Here is a 17,778-nt window from a genome sequence, read left to right on the forward strand (position 1 = left end):
GAAGCTCCTTCCTGGAGACTGAAGGAACCTCAGATGGAAGCACAGGGGGAGCTCATCTACAGATTTACCATTGGGTGCCTAGAAGTTCCATGGTTCACGAGGAAAATGTGTGCCAGTTGTCAATTTGACTCCATCCCCGATGACATTAAGACCTGATTTCTGTGCTAGGCCTTCAACACTCTGAGTTAAATAGATATGACTCTTCTTCTTACTCAGTAAACATGAGTTGAGGACATTTGCCTTGAGGGAGCCAGAATCCTTAATTTTTGCATGAAGTGCGTTACAGAATAACAGAGCAGCTCTGCGCTGAAACTGTGCAAAGGTGAGAGAAAAGCAGCGCTGCAGCTAGTGAGTCACATATGGAATCTTTTCTTGATGGATTCAGTCACGATTTTTAAATTTGTTTTTAAACCCCACTATTCTTGGCATTATCCTAATATGCACTGTTCTAAGAAGCTGCGAAGGGAAGGTCAAATTCTAGTTTCTTGCTGTACATCATTTGTCATCATAAAAGAACAGCTTAAAACTGAGTCAGCAGGATCTGTTAATTTCAGTGAAATTGAAGAATTAAACTCCATGTCATGAAAATGGAGTTTTAGGAAATATTTTATCCCCTTTGTCCTCATCTTGATGTATAATCAGCTGCATTTAAGTTTGGGGTTTATTTATTGAAACAAAGCAGATATAAGGCACATGATTTAATCTATAAACAATTTCAGTTTGGCCTATTTGTCATTCAAGGTGTGTGCTCAATTTAGAATGGCTTCTGCTCACTCAACTCTCTCTCACGTGCTCAGTGATTAAATATTTAGATTTACAGCAAGCTCTTGACACCACCATAAAAAAGGCCACATTTAAAAGAGCTGCAAAGTGCCATAAAGACCTCAGAAAATCAAATATAATCTTGAGAAACACTGCCATTATACGGGAAGACAGTATAGTGGATATTTTTATTTTGTTTTGTTGTGCTGATTATGTATACTGAGTTCTCATAAATGAAAAGAAGTCATATGTTCTAAAAAAATATCTGTCAAAGTAGCCTAGGTTTATATGCATCACATTGTTTTCTTTAACAACGGGTTCAATTTGAATTTTGATATAAAGAATTAATAGAAAATTGGGGCCATTTGGGGAGTTAGTCCATGGCAAGTTTTTCTAGTTACAAGGAAGCATTTAATTTATACACTTTTATTCTAATAAAAGATGCTAGTAGAGGAAAATAAAATACCAAACATCAGTAAATGTGATATTAGCAAATATAATTTCTATCATTCACATATAAAACAGATGGTATGTAAGAATTAATATATTTGAACATCAGCCCACTTAGAAATATTATCTAGATTTATTAATTTTTACAGTGCTTTCTTCACATGGGTCAGCTGGAAAGTCTAAATAGTTGCTATACATTAAAACTATAATGTTAGCTGCAGATAATTTTTAGAATCAACTCAATCTTTTACACCAGTTTAGGTTCCCCTGTTACTTGCTTTCATAAAATCCTGTTTAGCTCCTTCATTTTATTTGTTAAATTATAATAATTGACTAATTAATTGTGTAATTTTTGTTGTAGCGCCTTTCCTGTTAACGTGCTGGACTCCTTGAGAGCTGAGACTATGTCTCTTGTTCACTATGCTAAACTTAATATTTAGTCCAGCACTTAAAACATAGATCTGTTCAAAAAAGATGTTCTTAATGGATAAAGGACTGAATGACTGGCACCAGTGCTGGGCAAACTATGGCTCAACTCCAGCCCACTGCCTGCTTTTCACCGCCTGCAAGTTAAGAAGGTTTTTTCCATTTTAAAATAAATCTACTTTTCAAATGGTTATATAAGTGCCTAAACAGTAACCCCGGTTTTGCCTGTTGGCTCATAAACTCTACAATATTTACTATCCGGCCCTACGAGAAGAAAGTTTTCTGACCCTGATCTGGACCAGCGCCGTTCACTAGAACTGTTGTGATGATGGGAATGCTCCATAGGATAGCCACGGACCACATGTGGCTGGTGAGCACATGAAATTTGTCTGGTGTGAGCACGGAACTGAATTTTTAATTTTATTTCATTTCATTTTAACTGATTTAAATAATCCCACGTGGCTAGCAGCTAGTGTGTTAGATGGCAGCAGACCTAGAGATACAAAAGAATAAACCTCACGTGAATACAGCAAATAATTACTCAGAGATCAAGTATATCTGCAGAAAAATATAAAAATATGCACTAATCTAGCAGTTTAGTTAGTCTTTCTGGCAAAAAAAATCCATAGAATATAAAAATAAACTAAACTATCTACCGCTAGTGCATTAAAACAACCAATGTTATGACAATACTTTTAAAAAGCACAAAGGTAAATATTAATTCATTTAATTTGATATTTACACAGAAGCTCATTTAAAATAAGTGGTGGGTCTTCATCCTATGAACTGTAGTTGAGAAAAAAGCTCTTCTAGATAAGGAAGATAATGTTAATGTTCTATGAACAAATAAATGAAGACTATTGCTTTAATGAAGATTTTAAAGTTTTTCTTTGCTTTATTGAAGGACACACCACTTATCTGCAAAGAAATTCTTGAAATACATAGAATTGTATTAAAGTAAAACGTTCTGTAGAACAGTAGGAAGACATTAGAGCCCATAAACAAGTAAAATCAACGATATATAATCTGATGGTATCCTCAAATAGCATTAAAGTAGGTATTAAGGTGGATTGAGGGCTTCCCTAGTGGCACAATGGTTAAGAATCTGCCTGCCAATGCAGCGGACACAGGTTCGATCCCTGGTCTGGGAAGATCCCACATGCCGCAGAGCAACTAAGACCATGCGCCACAACTACTGAGCCTGTGCTCCAGAGCTCGTTAGCCACAACTACTGAGCCCATGTGCTGCAACTACTGAAGTCCATGTACCTAGAGCCTGTGCTCCACAACCAGAGAAGCCACCGCAATGAGAAGCACGTGCACTGCAATGAAGAGTAGCCCCCGCCTGCTGCAACTAGAGAAAGCCTGCCCGCAGCAATGAAGACCCAACACAGCCAAAAGTAAAATAAATAAACTTATTAAAAAAATGGATTGAGAAGTAAAGATTCAAATTGCAACGTGAAGTTTACAACACCCACATTAATAAATGATTTCAAGTCTTTAAGTTGAGAAGCTCTTAAAAGGAAATCTGAATTTTGTGCTATTTAGCATTGAAATTGTTTGCTGCTGTTATTTATAACACTTGAAGTTAAAATAAAAATTGGAGTAATCTCCTTTTCTTGCTTATGCTGTTTCTGACATGTCTATGTATGAAATAATATCTCCCTGAGTAAAACTACTTTGGCTGCCCTCTTATTTCAAATGATTTTATCATTAGGGAAAATCTGAAATCACAGTGGACAAATAATCCCTTAATGCTTTTCCTGGCTAGCAAGTAATTTGTCAAAACAATCCAATTTCCAAATGGCATACAAAACCAATAAGATACTGAGCCAATACATCTGTTCCTCTCTGTATTTAGAGTATGGACAAGTGCCTTTCATTTTGGGTGGAAAATCCTGATTTTGGATTCTTTAACATGACAATTTAGCTCTAGTAACAAAATATCATTTATCATTTCTCTTTGATAAAACTTTAGAATTTTTTAAAAGTCGGGTTTTATTGAGATACAAGTCACATGCAATAATATTCACCCTTTTAAAGTGCAGTTCAATAAATTTTGACACACACGCAAGTTGTGTGTTCACCACCCAAATTAACATATGGGATATTTTCATCACCCCAGAAAGTTCCCTTATGCCCCTTTGTAGGCAATTCTTCCCTTCACCCACAGCCCAGTGGCAACCAGTGACTGATCCGTTTTCTGTTTCTACAGTTTTGACTTTTCTAGAATGTTGTACAAATGACATATAAATACAGCATGTACAGCAGGTGTCTAACTTATTTTGCTCAGCCACTTACTGTAATGCTTTTGAAATTCATCCATGTTGTTGCTGGTACCAGCAGTTCACTGCTAGCTGTTGCTGAGAAGTATTCCATTGTATGAATGTACCACAATATTTTTATCTATTCTGCTGTTGATGGATTTTTGACTACTATGGATAAAGCAACAATTAACATTTGCTGTATGGACCTCTGTTTTCATTTCTCCTAGGAAAACATCTATGGAATTGTTGTGTCATATGGTATGTTTAACTTTATAAAAATCTGTTCTCCGAAAATTTGTTCTCCAAAATAACCGTATCATTTGCATCTCCATCAGCAATCTTTAAAGCTCGGGTTGTTCTACATTGTCTCCAACAGTTAGTATTATCAATCCTTTTAATTTTAGCCATTCTAATGGGTGTGTAGTGATTATCTCCTTTTAATTCATCTTTTCCTGTTGATTAATCATGTTGAATAGTTTTACATGTGTTCATTGCTGTTTGCATATCTTCTTTGGTGAAATATTTGTGCAAATCTTTTGCCTCTCTTTTTGCTGAGTTTTTGTTTTAATATTTACATATTCTGCCGATAAGCTCTTTATCAGGAACGTGCTTTGCAAATATTTCTTACCAATCTGTATCCTGCTTTTCATTTTCTTAGGTGTCTTTTCAAGAGCAGACATTTTAAATTTGATGAAGACCAATTTGTCAGATTTTTTGCTTATGGTCTGTTTTTTCGTGTCCTAAGGAACCGTTCCTTAACTAAAGTATTTTCTCCTACATTCTATTCTAGGTTTTTAGTTTTCTCTTACATTTAGATCTAAAATCCATTTCAAGTAACCTTTTGTATGTGATACGTGGTAAGGGTTGAGATTTTTTTTTTTCATTTTGATACCTAATTATTTGTTAGCACCACTTGTTGAAATGAGTGTTTTCCCCCTTGAATAGCTTTGACACCTCTGTTGAAAATCAACCACCTATGTATATGTGGGCCTATTTCTTAACTCATTAGTTTGTTCCATTCACCTATTTAACTGTCTTTAAACAAATATCACACTCTTGATTACTATAATTTTATAGTAAGCCTTACAAAATTTTGCATTTTAAATATATAAAGGAATACTGATATCCTTCATAAACCTAAGTACTCCTGAAATAGTTGTTTATCATATAGTGTAGGTGGAGGCTTACACTGATTTGGGGAGATATCATTCCTCTAAATATGGAAGAATTGCTATTCATAGTTGTTATTTTAGGTGGTCTGTTTTCCTGTGTTCTACAGGTAGAGGGTATACTGAACCCAGGGAATCCACAGATAGAATTCAGGGCATCCATGATCGTGGATCTTGGAGACAACCTATTTCTTTATTTTCACTAGCCTCTGATTGAAAGTCAGTGTTTCCTTCTATTATAAACGTGGACAAAAAACCTCAGTATGACTGGCAGTACCTGAAGCTCTTGCCAATAGAAGGTGCAGATATTTTCATGTCACATTACAGCTATGGCCAATATCTTCAAATATTGCTCACATCTATTGTTACTTCAAAATCATAGTAGTTTTTATTATTTATTTTAAAATATTTATTTATTTGTTTGTTTTTGGCTGTGTTGGGTCTTAGTTGCGGCACATGGGATCATTCATTACAGCACGCAGGCTCTTCATTCTGGCGTGCGGGCTTCTCTCTAGTTGTGGTGACTGAGTGGGCTCCAGAGCATGTGGGCTCTGTAGTTACAGCACGTGGGCTCTGTAGTTACGGCACGTAGGCTCTCTAGTTGTGGCATGTGGGCTTAGTTGCCCTGTGGCACGTGGAATCTTAGTTCCCTGACCAGGGGTCGAACCCACGTCCCCTGCATTGGAAGGCAGATTCTTAACCACTGGACAACCGGGGAAATCCCCATAGTAGTTTTTAGAACTGCTACTTGATCTTGTTATTTAATGAGTAATAAACACACATATTACTAAATTATCATTTTTAAAAGCTCTGTTGTTAACTATCTCTATATGATTTGCTTCCTTTGTCAAATGATGTATTTTACTATATGTTAAAAAACATTGCTTGAGAAGGGGCCCAAGGGGTCTCTGGCACAGAAATGGTTTAGCTCTGCCCTCTGTATTCCCATTTCATAGACTTACTGCTTAGGCTGTCGTCCAGCCTGAGAGGTCCATTCAGAGCGTCTTTTATGCTTCAGTTTAGAACACTGCAATATTACAAGCTTTGGGTTACTTCATCTTATACCATATACAATTATGATATATAACATATTTTGTATTATAAAGGTTCAATAAACCTTAATTAAACATGTGAGACTGAACAATGCTCCATGTCAGAATCTGGAGATTCAGTGGTGTTTCTCACGGTTCCTGCCTTTGAGTCATTTCGGCCCAGAATTGCAGGCAGATAAGGAAGTAGGCCTGGTAACGTACTGTTCATGTGCTCTCCACATGGCAGCCACCTAGATGATGTTCTTACTCCTCGCCTGGGTGGCGGTGGAAGTGTGGGCAGAATATCAGCCACTGCTTCTCACAGGAATTGACACATATGAGGAAACCTAGAGAACAAGAAAGCATTAACCAGAATGGGAAGAGACTCACACAGAGGAAACCTGTGCAAGCATGAAACTTACCTCTGCCTGCAGCCTTGGGGCAGAGGAATGGCCAACGGGGGAAATATGCATGGCCTGCCTTCCAACTCCCCCGGATGTGTCCGGAAGACAATCCTTCTCAGCATGCAGAAGTCAAGCGGCTTCCCACTCTTGATGAGAATATTCAGCTTGCATTTACTATTTTATCCCGGCAGGCGAAAGTTCTTTCTCTCAGGCTCCCTCTTCCCCCCACAGAAGTTACCAGGTGCAAAGCCCTTGGCTGACGCAGCCCTTCCGGAAGGGCCCCTCCCCACTTCTTGTGCCTTCCTCAGCGCCTCTTCCACCCAAGAGCTCTCTCAGTGTGCATCCTTGGCTTCAGTCGGTTCCTTCCCTCCTGGACTAGTGAGTGGTACCTGAGAGCGTGCTTAGATACCATGGTACAAATGGGAGGGACACCTGTGGACAGACTCACCATCCCAGTTTCTCCTTCAACACTTCAGCCCACGGGACCCAGTCTAGAGGGGTAGAGGTCTTCTCCCACCTGGATTAATTATGAAGAGACATTCCCTCAAGCCTTTCTTCAGCTGGCCAGCAGCAGGGGCTGCTCAGCTAGTGAGGGACCAACTGACTCTCCAGCACTGTTGGCAGCTGGGACAGAGCCTTTCCTGCCTGTGTCTGCTGGGGCACTGGGACCATTCCTTTGTGATGGGCTCCATTTTTCACTTTGTTTACCAGGGTCTAAATGGAGCAAATTCCACCCACGCATCTTGGTAAGATAGGGGTGTAGATGAAAAATCTTTATATTTTTGAGGGTTTCTGTTTACTTGAGGAAATTCCTTCATCTTGCTCAGTTATCCTTATGGGAAACAGGCTGCCTATCTTTGAGGGGTTCCTGCTTCCAGGTGCTGAAGTGATATTATACTTTCTGAGGAAGAGGAAGGTGCTCTTTCTTGCTCTCTGTAGGAGAGGGTTTTTTTTGTTGTTGTTTCTTTTCTTTTTGAAGGACATTTTAAATTATGACCATAAAATTTCATGGCTTCACTTACTGGGCATTATTCGATTCTCTCAGAGGATAGGCTAGTTTCCTTCCCCCTGGAGGATCAGTGTATTCATTTCCTTCCTTTCCTCGCCAGCATGCTCTGAACGCTTTCACTGCTAGGCACAGGGCAAACAGTAAAAATGATAGATTTCCTGCCCTTCTAGGTCAAAGAGAGGAATACAAACATTTTAAAATTAAGCGCGATAAATGTCACAGTCATCTGTGCAGAGTACCACTGGGGCATAATAAAAGAAGAGTATTTAAATGTGGGGGCAGGCTCATAAATACTGAAGGAGAACACAGGAAAGTGTTGGCAGGAAGAGAAAGGGATGCTAGCCTTCCTGGAAGAAGGATCGGTGAGAGCAAAGTCCAGATGGAGGCAACACTTGAGATGCCGTGGGAGTTGCAGCAAGTCTGGATCATTTGAAACTGGGGTTAGATGGAGTGCAGAGAAAGACTATACGAATGAACTAGGCAAGTGAAGCATCATGGAAGATTTGGACGCCCTGTTTAAGAGTTTGGATTTTCCTGTCAGAAAACTGGAAAGCCATAGAAGAGTTATAAGCAGGGGTAGGAGACTCATGCCAAGGAAACCAAAGGGCAGTTATGAGGCTCTGAACTTAGTAGCAGTGGGACTGGAGAGGAGAGGTAGTGAGGAGAAAGGTAGGAGGTTGAATGAACATGACTTAATGTTCCAATGGATTGGAAGGAGGGTATAGTGGTTATAACCTATAAACTATATATATATATATAAACTATAACCACTAGGGTGGTTATAGTTTTCAGCTGAAAGTTTACTTCACTGAAAAGGAGTATTAGCGGAAGAGTAGGTTTGACCGGAAGTTTAATTTTAGACATGTTGATTTTGAAGTGCTGGTGGAATGCCCATGGGAGTGGCAGTGTCCATCAGGCAGATGAATAAACAGGTCTAGAGCTCAGGAGAGAGAGGTAGCCTAGAGAGATAGCCTAGAAATTCAGATCTGAGCATCATCAGATACAGGTCCTTTTGGAAGCCGGGACCATGTCCCATGGAAAGTGTGTAGAATGAAAAAGGCCCAAGGACAGAGCCTTCAATGGAAAAGACTAAGAGTTTAAAGCACAAATAGAGAAAAGGCTTCAAAGAAGGCAGAGAGAGAACAGATAGTGGAAGGAGAACAGTCTAGGAGCAGTGGCTCTTTTGGCTTCTGGGAAGCAACTCTTGGGGGTCAGATGTTCTCTCCATCTCCCTGAATCTTATGGCCTTCCTGTTTCTGTGTATTGGTTTTATCTCTTCTCTCTAATGACCTCTTTCTCTGCTCATTCAGTTTCTGACCCTCATAACTTTGGCTTCACATGGTCAAACACTGCCCCTAGAATCTCTTTATATACCATGACTTTTCAACTTCCACCCCATACTTTTGTCTATTTCAAACTCCTGAGAAAGGGAGAATCTGATAGGTCTAACCTTTCTTCAGGTCACATCAAGGATCTAGGTTGCCTTGACCAGGTGTGTACTCATGCTCCCATCACCTGCGGTCCTGAGAGTCTTGGGTATAAAACATGGCTGTCTGTGTTCACCCCTTTGACAGGAGATATGGGCAAAGAGAAAAAAAATGTGGTTACTTAGGCTGAATGACATCTGTAGTTTTAGAAAGTTTACGGAAGGGGTTCCCCAACAATGGCAGACACGGTAGTATAGTCAAGAAAGGATCCTGTGGATCTGGTGATGTGGTTGCCAGTTGCTGGGATTGGGGGAGGGATCTGGTTGCTGTGAGTTGGCAGTGAATGAGGGAAGGAACTGGAGACATAGAGCTGTGGCTTCCCCTGAATCAGGATCTTTACCTCAAACTTTATAATATAAAGGAAGGGCGGTGATGTTGATACAGGACACAGTCTAGTGGTGGTTGTCCTTTCCTTCTCAAACATATGATTATTATTTAGTTATTTGCCCTTGTTCTGTACTAGAGCAGTAGGTTTGGACCTATGAACACAAACAACAGAACTAGCCTTAGAAAAAGGAGAAGGGATCCCTTTGAATAAGACCGTGGGAGGGAGGGAAGGAGAAGTGATGTGGGTAAATTGTAGGAAAGGTAAGAGGTTGGCAAAGGGCACTGAAGTCCACTCCGCAAAGTCTTTCCCCCTTCACTCCCTTCACTCCTTCACTTCTCTCCTCCCTAAGAGTTAACTGATAATTGAATGATCCTGCAGATTCTGAGAAAACCTAAAAAGATCCCATAGAGAATCCAAAGTAGGGTAACTGTCCTGGTCCTTTAAGACTGAGCAGGTTCTGCTGTTGAGGGCAGCACACCAAGGAAAGCCAGGCTGCTAGTAGGCTTGCTTTATGGTATAGCTTTCTTTGGAATGATCTGTAATGCTGATCTATTAGCAGGGGTTTCTGTCAGCCCTACCAGCATTCTGGGCAGCCCACTCAGTCTGCATTCTGCCCCTCAACCTAGCGATGGCCATGGTGTCATGGGCTACTTATAAAATATCATAGAACTTATTGACTCTCATTATGTAAATTCTCTCATTGACTCTCATTATATAAACTCTCTCATTATGTAAATAAAGGAACTGCGACCTGAAGAGGTGAAGTGACTTGCCCAGGGTCACATACTTGGTGGCAAAACCAGGAAGAGAACATAGGCTTCCCAACTCAAGGCTCAATGTTATTATTATTATTGTTTCAGTGTGATCATTTTCCCACTAACTGCTTAATATCCTGCCAATATCCATTATGTGCTCAATGAGAGTCCTGGTTTTTCCTGAGAAGGTGATATTTCAGATGGGTTGTGAAACGTGAGCAGAGCTCACCAGGCAACAAGTTAAGGCAAAGGGTTTGACTTGGGCTGGTGTGCAACATCTACTGCCTGGGATGAGGTAATTATCACGCACAGAGACAGAAAGTGACCATCGGAAGCCTCTCATGGCCTCTGTTTGAAATACCAAAAGCTTGGACTACATGCCTTCACCTGGCCATCCTTCCTGAGTGGACAAAACACATGCACCACCCATCATCTTGTCCGCTCATGCTCTTACATGTAACCTACTGTGTTCTTCCCCCTTCTCACTCATTCCCCCATTGTTGTGGTCCTTTCCACCGAGGGCTTCTGGAAATCCTTATTTAGAGAAAACCAACGACCCTATACTATCACCTTATTCACCAAACACCTACGACCCTGAAGCTTGGTTAACTCTCAAGGAACCACTTGCCAATCTCTCCAGTGCCGGATGCTTATTTTCTCACATCACATGGACCGTGAGGAGAGGCTGGGAGCCTGAGTGGAGGAGAGAGGGGTTAGCCTTCCCCCTGGTCCCCACTCCCCGTCTCATCGTAAATTCTCCACTGTTGAATAAAAGAAGCTGGATGTTAGCTGGCTATAGCAGTTGCCATCATTTGTCTTCTAAGAAATTCCCAAGAAGATTTAGCATTTGTCTGTTGTCAACTAATGTTATTTTCCTAATCTCTCTGAATGACATTTTTTTAATACTCTTCTCTTTCTAGATATTCTTCCTCAGTAACCCCTTGAATGGTCATGATTTAAACAACCATTAATAGATCTTCAGCTCAAAGTTTCCTATGGGTTCCAGGTTGCATATTGGATATCTTCAACATGTGGGTATTATCAGACACAGCATATCCAAAATTGAACAATAAGCAACCCCTTAGACCTTTGTTCCTTCTTAGACTTTCTTCCTCAGTAAATGGCTGTGCTACTTAGCTAGTCACCCAGGCTACAAACTTGAGGGGAGGTGAAGGGTGAGTATCCTAGACTTCATTCTGTCTCACCTACAATATAGGATCAGTAACCAAGTCATGATAATTTTACCTCCTTGATTTAACTTTTTTCTTTTCCATTTCTACTTCCGCTGCCCTAATCAAGGCATTATCTCTTTTCATTTAGGTTTTTGAAATGGGGTCCTAACTGCTGCCCTAGCCTTCAGCTTGATTCTACTCCAATCCATCCTGTAGGCTATATAGTCAGAGCGATTTTTCTAAACTAGAACTATAATCACATCACTCTCTTCCTAAACTCCCTCAATGAACCTTTTATGCCTTGAGAGGCAATGTATCTCTTTGGCATGTCATTCACGGCTTCCAGGCCTAGGACCCTGTCAAGCTGTCTGGTCTTATCTCCATACTCACCATTCACATTAAACAACTTTCAAGCCCCTAATGGAGTCATGCTCTCTCATGTTTTTGCAATAATTGTTGCTTGTCCTTATTGAGACGTTACTATATACAAGGATCTCTATTACTTGATCTCTTTCTGCTCATAACTGCACGTGGTTACTGTTTTTCCCCCGGTTGACAGATGGAAAAACTGAAGCACAAATAAGTTAACTAACCTAACTAAGGTCACACAGCTAGTGAGGCACACAACTGGGATTTGAACTCAGTCTCTCTCTAGAACCCATTCTTTTAACCACTATTTACAGCACTATCACTCTGTCCCTCCTCCTGGAAGACCCTTCTTTCTTCCTTCACTTAGCTTACCTCATACTTATCCCACGGCCATTTATTCTGGCTTCCGCTTCCATCAAAATTCTGAAAAATCTTTCACAAAAAATGTCGATGATGGACTTCAGTGGGAATTTCCCCGTTCTCTTCTTACTGGATCTTTCAAATGCTTCCAACCATTGGTTACTCCATAGGCCTTGAGATATCCTCTTCCTTGATTCACATGATGATCTGCTCCTGGTCCTTCTGCTTTATCTCTGGATGTGCTTTCGCAGCCGCGTTTGTTGTTCACACTTCTCTACAGAAACTTCATATTGGAGTTTTAGTTTCTCCATTCTTTTCTCCTTATGCTTTTCGCACTGAGTGATCTCATCCATGTTCTAGCTTCAATTTCCATCTATACGTTGATAACTTCTACATTTGTATCCATGCTTTCCCTTTGTTCTACAGACCCTTTTAGACCCGTGTTTCTTTAATATTCCTTGAATTTCTCAAAAGTATCCTGCACTCAACATATCTGAAATGGAATTTTTAGTTTTCTCCCCAATATTGCTCTTCAGTGTGCTTTAGCACCACCTTCCACCTAGAGAAACAATCTAGAAACTTTTATAGCCCATCAACCAAAGGGCACTAAGAACAAAACTGTAGTCCGAACTAGATTTATTTTGCTGACCGCAGCCGGGGGGCATGCACTCCAGGAGAATGGGGGGTTGCCTCAGTAAGAGAGAGTTTTTAGGAACTTCTTATAGGATTTGGGCTTGTAATGCATGGTTGTAGGAAGGATTTAAAAACATGAGGTCCAGTTTTGAATTGGAGGTTGTCAAAAAGCTAGGGAAATTCAATAACTGGTCTTACTTATTCTTTTTTTAACATAGAAGGCAGGAGGATTAAAGTGGGTTGAGAGCAGTCACTGCTATGAAGTTGGAATTACATGTTAGCCAGAAGAGAGATGTTGAGAATGGGCTTGTCTGTCTTGTTCCAGACATGTCACTGAGTGGCCTTCTCTGAATATTGTCTATAATTGTCATTTATTTTGAGTTTTAGTACCTCCCAGTTTTAGTTAGATGATTTTGGAAAAAGTGATTTTAACTCTCAGCTTTAATTTTCCAATATAAAAAAATAAAGCAAATATCTATTACTATTTGGAGCAGAAAATTCAAGAACACTTTACCTATGATTTTAGTTGTACACATATTTCCCTTCATTTTAATAATGAAACTCTTTTTAGGTGTCTCAGAAAAAAACAAATATTTTTCCTGCCATTTGCAAAAACAGTTCCATCTGACTGGTAGATTATGAGACCTGTCCTTTAGGGGCAGGACAACCAAGAAATCATCAATTACTTGAAGTTTATAGGATTATGCATCCACCAATATCTTGACTGTCTCAAGAGGAAACCAAATCATTAAGACCAACACAGAAGACCCTCAAATAATCAAGAAGTAAGACAGCATCTGTAGTGGCTAAGCAGTTAGACTCTGAAGCCAGATGCCTGAATGTGAATCTTGACTTTACCATTCCCATGCCTCCTCCAACTCGGAGCAAGTTGCTGGACCTTTCTGTATTTCAATTTTCCCTTCAGTAAAGCAGCAGAAATAATACAGTCCCTTCCTCTTAGGATTGTTATAAAGATTATAAAGTAAGTTAATAAATACAAAGTGCTTATAACAGCACCTAGCATAGAGTAGGCACTCAATAAATATTTAGTTGGCATTATTATTATAATCCATCATGTCATTTGGAGTTTTAAAAACCTTTTAAAATTTGAGTAGTTGCCAAGGACACTCTGTATAATGGTACGTAGGTATATAAGAGAAATATAAAGTTGGAGTAACCTCTAAAATTTTAAAAACAGATCTGGCTACTCAAGGAGACTCCTTCAGAGAGCTCTCAGATGCCAACACACTTGAGAACAGTGAATCTGGAATTATGTTAACATACTGGAAGCTTCCACGGAGGCTGCAATGGTGAAAGAGCAATTTGAACAGTAGACTTCCAAAACTGTCAGAGAAATTGATGATGTATCCCTACGTGCCAGGAAGGGGCTTATGCAACACCTTTGGACTGCATATAAGAGGAACTATTGGGGGGTTTCATGAAATCTGTAACTGAAGTGGCTCCTTCTTCTCTTCCTGTCAAGCTGGCCATTTTGACATCTATTAACTAATACATGGAAGTGGGGTAAAATTTGTTTTGATTATGACATCTGTTTAAATTGGCCTTCTGTGGCTGCTCATAATTTCAGTTAAACTATGTGCTTTTAGCATTTACTAGACTGGAGGTGGATTCTTTGGGGAAGACAAAAACAGAGGTTACAAGAAAGATTAAATTGTAGGTTATTATTATTTTTTTAATAATCAAATGGGGCACATAGAAAAGTTCTTTGTATTTATTCTTTTCTTTTTTTTTTTTTTTTTTTTTGCGGTACACGGGCCTCTCACTGTTGTGGCCTCTCCCATTGTGGAGCACAGGCTCCGGACGCACAGGCTCAGCGACCATGGCTCACGGGCCCAGCCGCTCCACGGCATGTGGGATCTTCCCGGACCGGGGCACGAACCTGTGTCCCCTGCATCGGCAGGCGGACTCTCAACCACTGCGCCACCAGGGAAGCCCTGTATTTATTCTTATATTTGGTGAATGGTCATTTGTGCAGTTTTGGAGGGTATCTTTGAATTTAATTTATTGGCACACTTATGTAGACCTCAGTTATCTGAACTGATTTCTGTCTAGTCATTAGTAGATTGCTTGCCTATGTTTCCTTATATTTTATGTACAAATATCTAGGCAGGAGCCTATTCAGGGTTTGCAGTTCATTGTTATTGAAGCTGTCTGTGGATTCTATGTTTAACCATCAATGATTTCCCAAGCTGGCAGCTTTTATGAAAAGAACTAAATCCAAATTTGGCCCTGGATTGAAAAAAGCAGAGTTCCTAAATAGTTAATGTGTATGATACACTTAATAGTATTATCAACCTTTAACTAGCAATTATCCTTCTGGGAATGTAGTCGTACAGTGTAAATGATTGAAGAAGAGAATGTCATATGCTCAAATGTATTCACAACAGTCTTAGGCACAATAGCAAGAGGTTGGAAGGTCCAACAATAAAATAATGGGTAAATAGAGTATATGTCATTAGGATGGACTCTTAAGTCATTAAAAATGATCACGATGAAGGCAGTATAGAATTATGGGGAAATGTTTCTTACATAATATTAAGTAAAAGAGACAGAATATAAATGGTATGTTGATTGTTAAGGCAGATATAAACAATAAATGCATTTGGACCGACTGAAAATAACTACTTGGTGGTGGGAATGTGAGTAATTTAACTATACTTTCTTCATTTTTTTTTTAAACCAAAAGAGAGAAAGTAAAGAATTTTAAATAGCATGATCATATTATTCGAGAGCCAAATTCCTCATTTATTTTTCATGGATTTGTAAAAATGACAGCTTGTATGTTAACTCAATTTGAGGTTTAGCCCAGGAACCCGATTTGTTTGCCTCAATAGATTCACTGTATCTTGATTTTTAAAATAAATTCTATGAAAATTCCAATGCCAACTGGTCTGCTATCTTTATTAATATGAAAAGATTGCATGGGTGAAAGATACCATAATCAGAGATAAACAGAAAAAGCACGGAATAAAATGTGGAGCATCTACCAAAAGATATGAAGGCCTTTTGAAGAGTTGTTCCTAATTCATATATATGTTAGAGTTTTATGGTAAATATACAGATAATACAGAACATTTTCACATTCTTAAATTTTACTTACAAACTAAATCTTTTACATTATATTGAAAAGACATAGCCTTAGTCAGTTGTGAGAAATGGCTGCAAAAAACCCCACAATTCAATCCCCAAATTTATTAACAAGTCCTGTTGCAGTAATGCCTGTTAAAAAATGTCAGCTGAAGGCAGAAGGAATTTGTGAAATTCTGGTCTCCTTTGTATTTATTCTTCGGCAGTGACTGAAGAGAGGGAGGTCTAATATTCTTAGGTACAGACCTCTCGAGCATGAGGCAAGATGTGGTCCATTTAGGGCAGGGCTGTGAGTGAGCACCCTCGGGATTTGCATGCTCCCTAACCTGGGAATGCAGCAGATACTAAGGGGCCTGGCAGGGTCTTCTGTGTTCTTGGGCATAAAACTCTCTCAGAGGAGCCTTAAAGAGGCTGTCTTCTCAAATGTTAAGCACTTGGGGGTCTCTTAAAATACCTATTCTGACTGAGTAGGTTTGGGGTAGGGACTGAGATTCTGCATTTTTAACAAGTTCTCAGGTGATGCTGATGCTGTTGGTCTGCAGAGTGCAATTTTGCATAATACAACTCTAAGCTCAGCTTACTTGAGGAAAAAAAGGTGATGCAGGGAATCTCCTGCTTAATCTTTGCTTCTCATATTATTTCTATGGCTGGAAGCTAATTTTTGGACAAGGAAGCATGCCACTGGCGTGGACTTCAATGTAAAAAGAAGTGTTATTACATACTGGAATAATTTCTTACAATTTTAGCTTATCACTCTGGTGTCCACAAAGATCAGTACTGGTAACTAAGAAATATACTCTGTAACTCATATGTTGAAGTTTTAAGCATTGCTATATGCCCACCAGCTTTTTGGAATGTCATTGTCCTAACATTATGCTGTGTGGTCATCTATTTAGTTCGCTGTTTTTAAAATTTTCTTTGGAATTTTCAAATTTCATTTACAGGCCTCTTTATAAAACCCCCTCTCTGATTCTTCTGGGGTGGCCCTTGTATATATGATATATAAAATGTCAAAGTAGTTGGTATTTAATAATTGGCAATTATCTTTAGGTTTATTTTTAGTAATTATCTTAAGATTTATTTTAAATTTTTATTTATTTTTTATTTTATTTATTTATTTATTTTGGCTGTGTTGGGTCTTCATTGCTGCGCGTGGGCTTTGTCTAGTTGCAGCGAGCGGGGGCTACTCTTTGTTGCAGTGTGCGGGCTTCTCATTGTGGTGGCTTCTCTTTGTTGCAGAGCACGGGCTCTAGGCACATGGGCTTCAGTAGTTGTGGCTCGCGGGCTCTAGAGCGCAGGCTCAGTAGTTGTGGCGCATGGGCTTAGTTGCTCCACGGCATGTGGGATCTTCCCGGACCAGGGCTCGAACCTGAGTCCTCTGCATTGGCAGGTGGATTCTTAACCACTGCGCCACCAGGGAAGTCCCAAGATTTATTTTAAAATTAAAATTAATATCATGGGCAGGAAGCTTCTTGGTTTTCACTGATCTTCCCAAGTAAGTTAAAACTAAGCACTATCTGGCATATATATACAATGGCATATATATACAATGGAATATTACTCAGCCATAAAAAGGAACGAAATTGAGTTATTTGTAATGAGGTGGATGGACCTAGAGTCTGTCATACAGAGTAAAGTAAATCAGAAAGAGAAAAACAAATACCAGATGCTAACACACATATATGGAATCTAAAAAAACGGTACTGATGAACCTAGTGTCAGGGCAGGAATACATACACAGGCATAGAGAATGGACTTGAGGACACGGGGTGGGGAAGGGGAAGCTGGGACGAAATGAGAGAGTAGCATTGACATGTATACACTACCAAATGTAAAATGGATGGCTAGTGGGAAGCTGCTGCATAGCACAGGGAGATCAGCTCGGTGCTTTGTGACCACCTAGAGGGGTGGGATAGGGAGGGTGGGAGGGAGACGCAAGAGGGAGGGGATATGGGGATATATGTATACATATAGCTGATTCACTCTGTTGTACAGCAGAAACTAACACAACATTGTAAAGCAATTATACTCCAATAAAGATATAAAAAC

General features: G+C 39.6%; 1 protein-coding gene across 3 annotated transcripts in view; it reads right to left on the minus strand.

The window, feature by feature from the left end:
• Positions 1 to 468: 468 nt before the first annotated feature.
• Positions 469 to 17,778, minus strand: part of METTL25 (methyltransferase like 25) — a 379,431-nt gene continuing 362,121 nt past the window's right edge. For 2 of the 3 annotated variants that reach the window (XM_079936895.1, XM_079936894.1), the window contains one exon: positions 469 to 6,451. The gene's annotated coding sequence lies outside the window, so the exon portion shown is untranslated. The remainder of the gene's footprint in view (positions 6,452 to 17,778) is intronic. The other variant, XR_013830493.1, reaches the window with a different exon arrangement.

The sequence above is a fragment of the Stenella coeruleoalba genome (assembly GCF_951394435.1).
Source record: "Stenella coeruleoalba genome assembly, chromosome: 11".
Taxonomy (NCBI): Eukaryota; Metazoa; Chordata; class Mammalia; order Artiodactyla; family Delphinidae; genus Stenella; species Stenella coeruleoalba.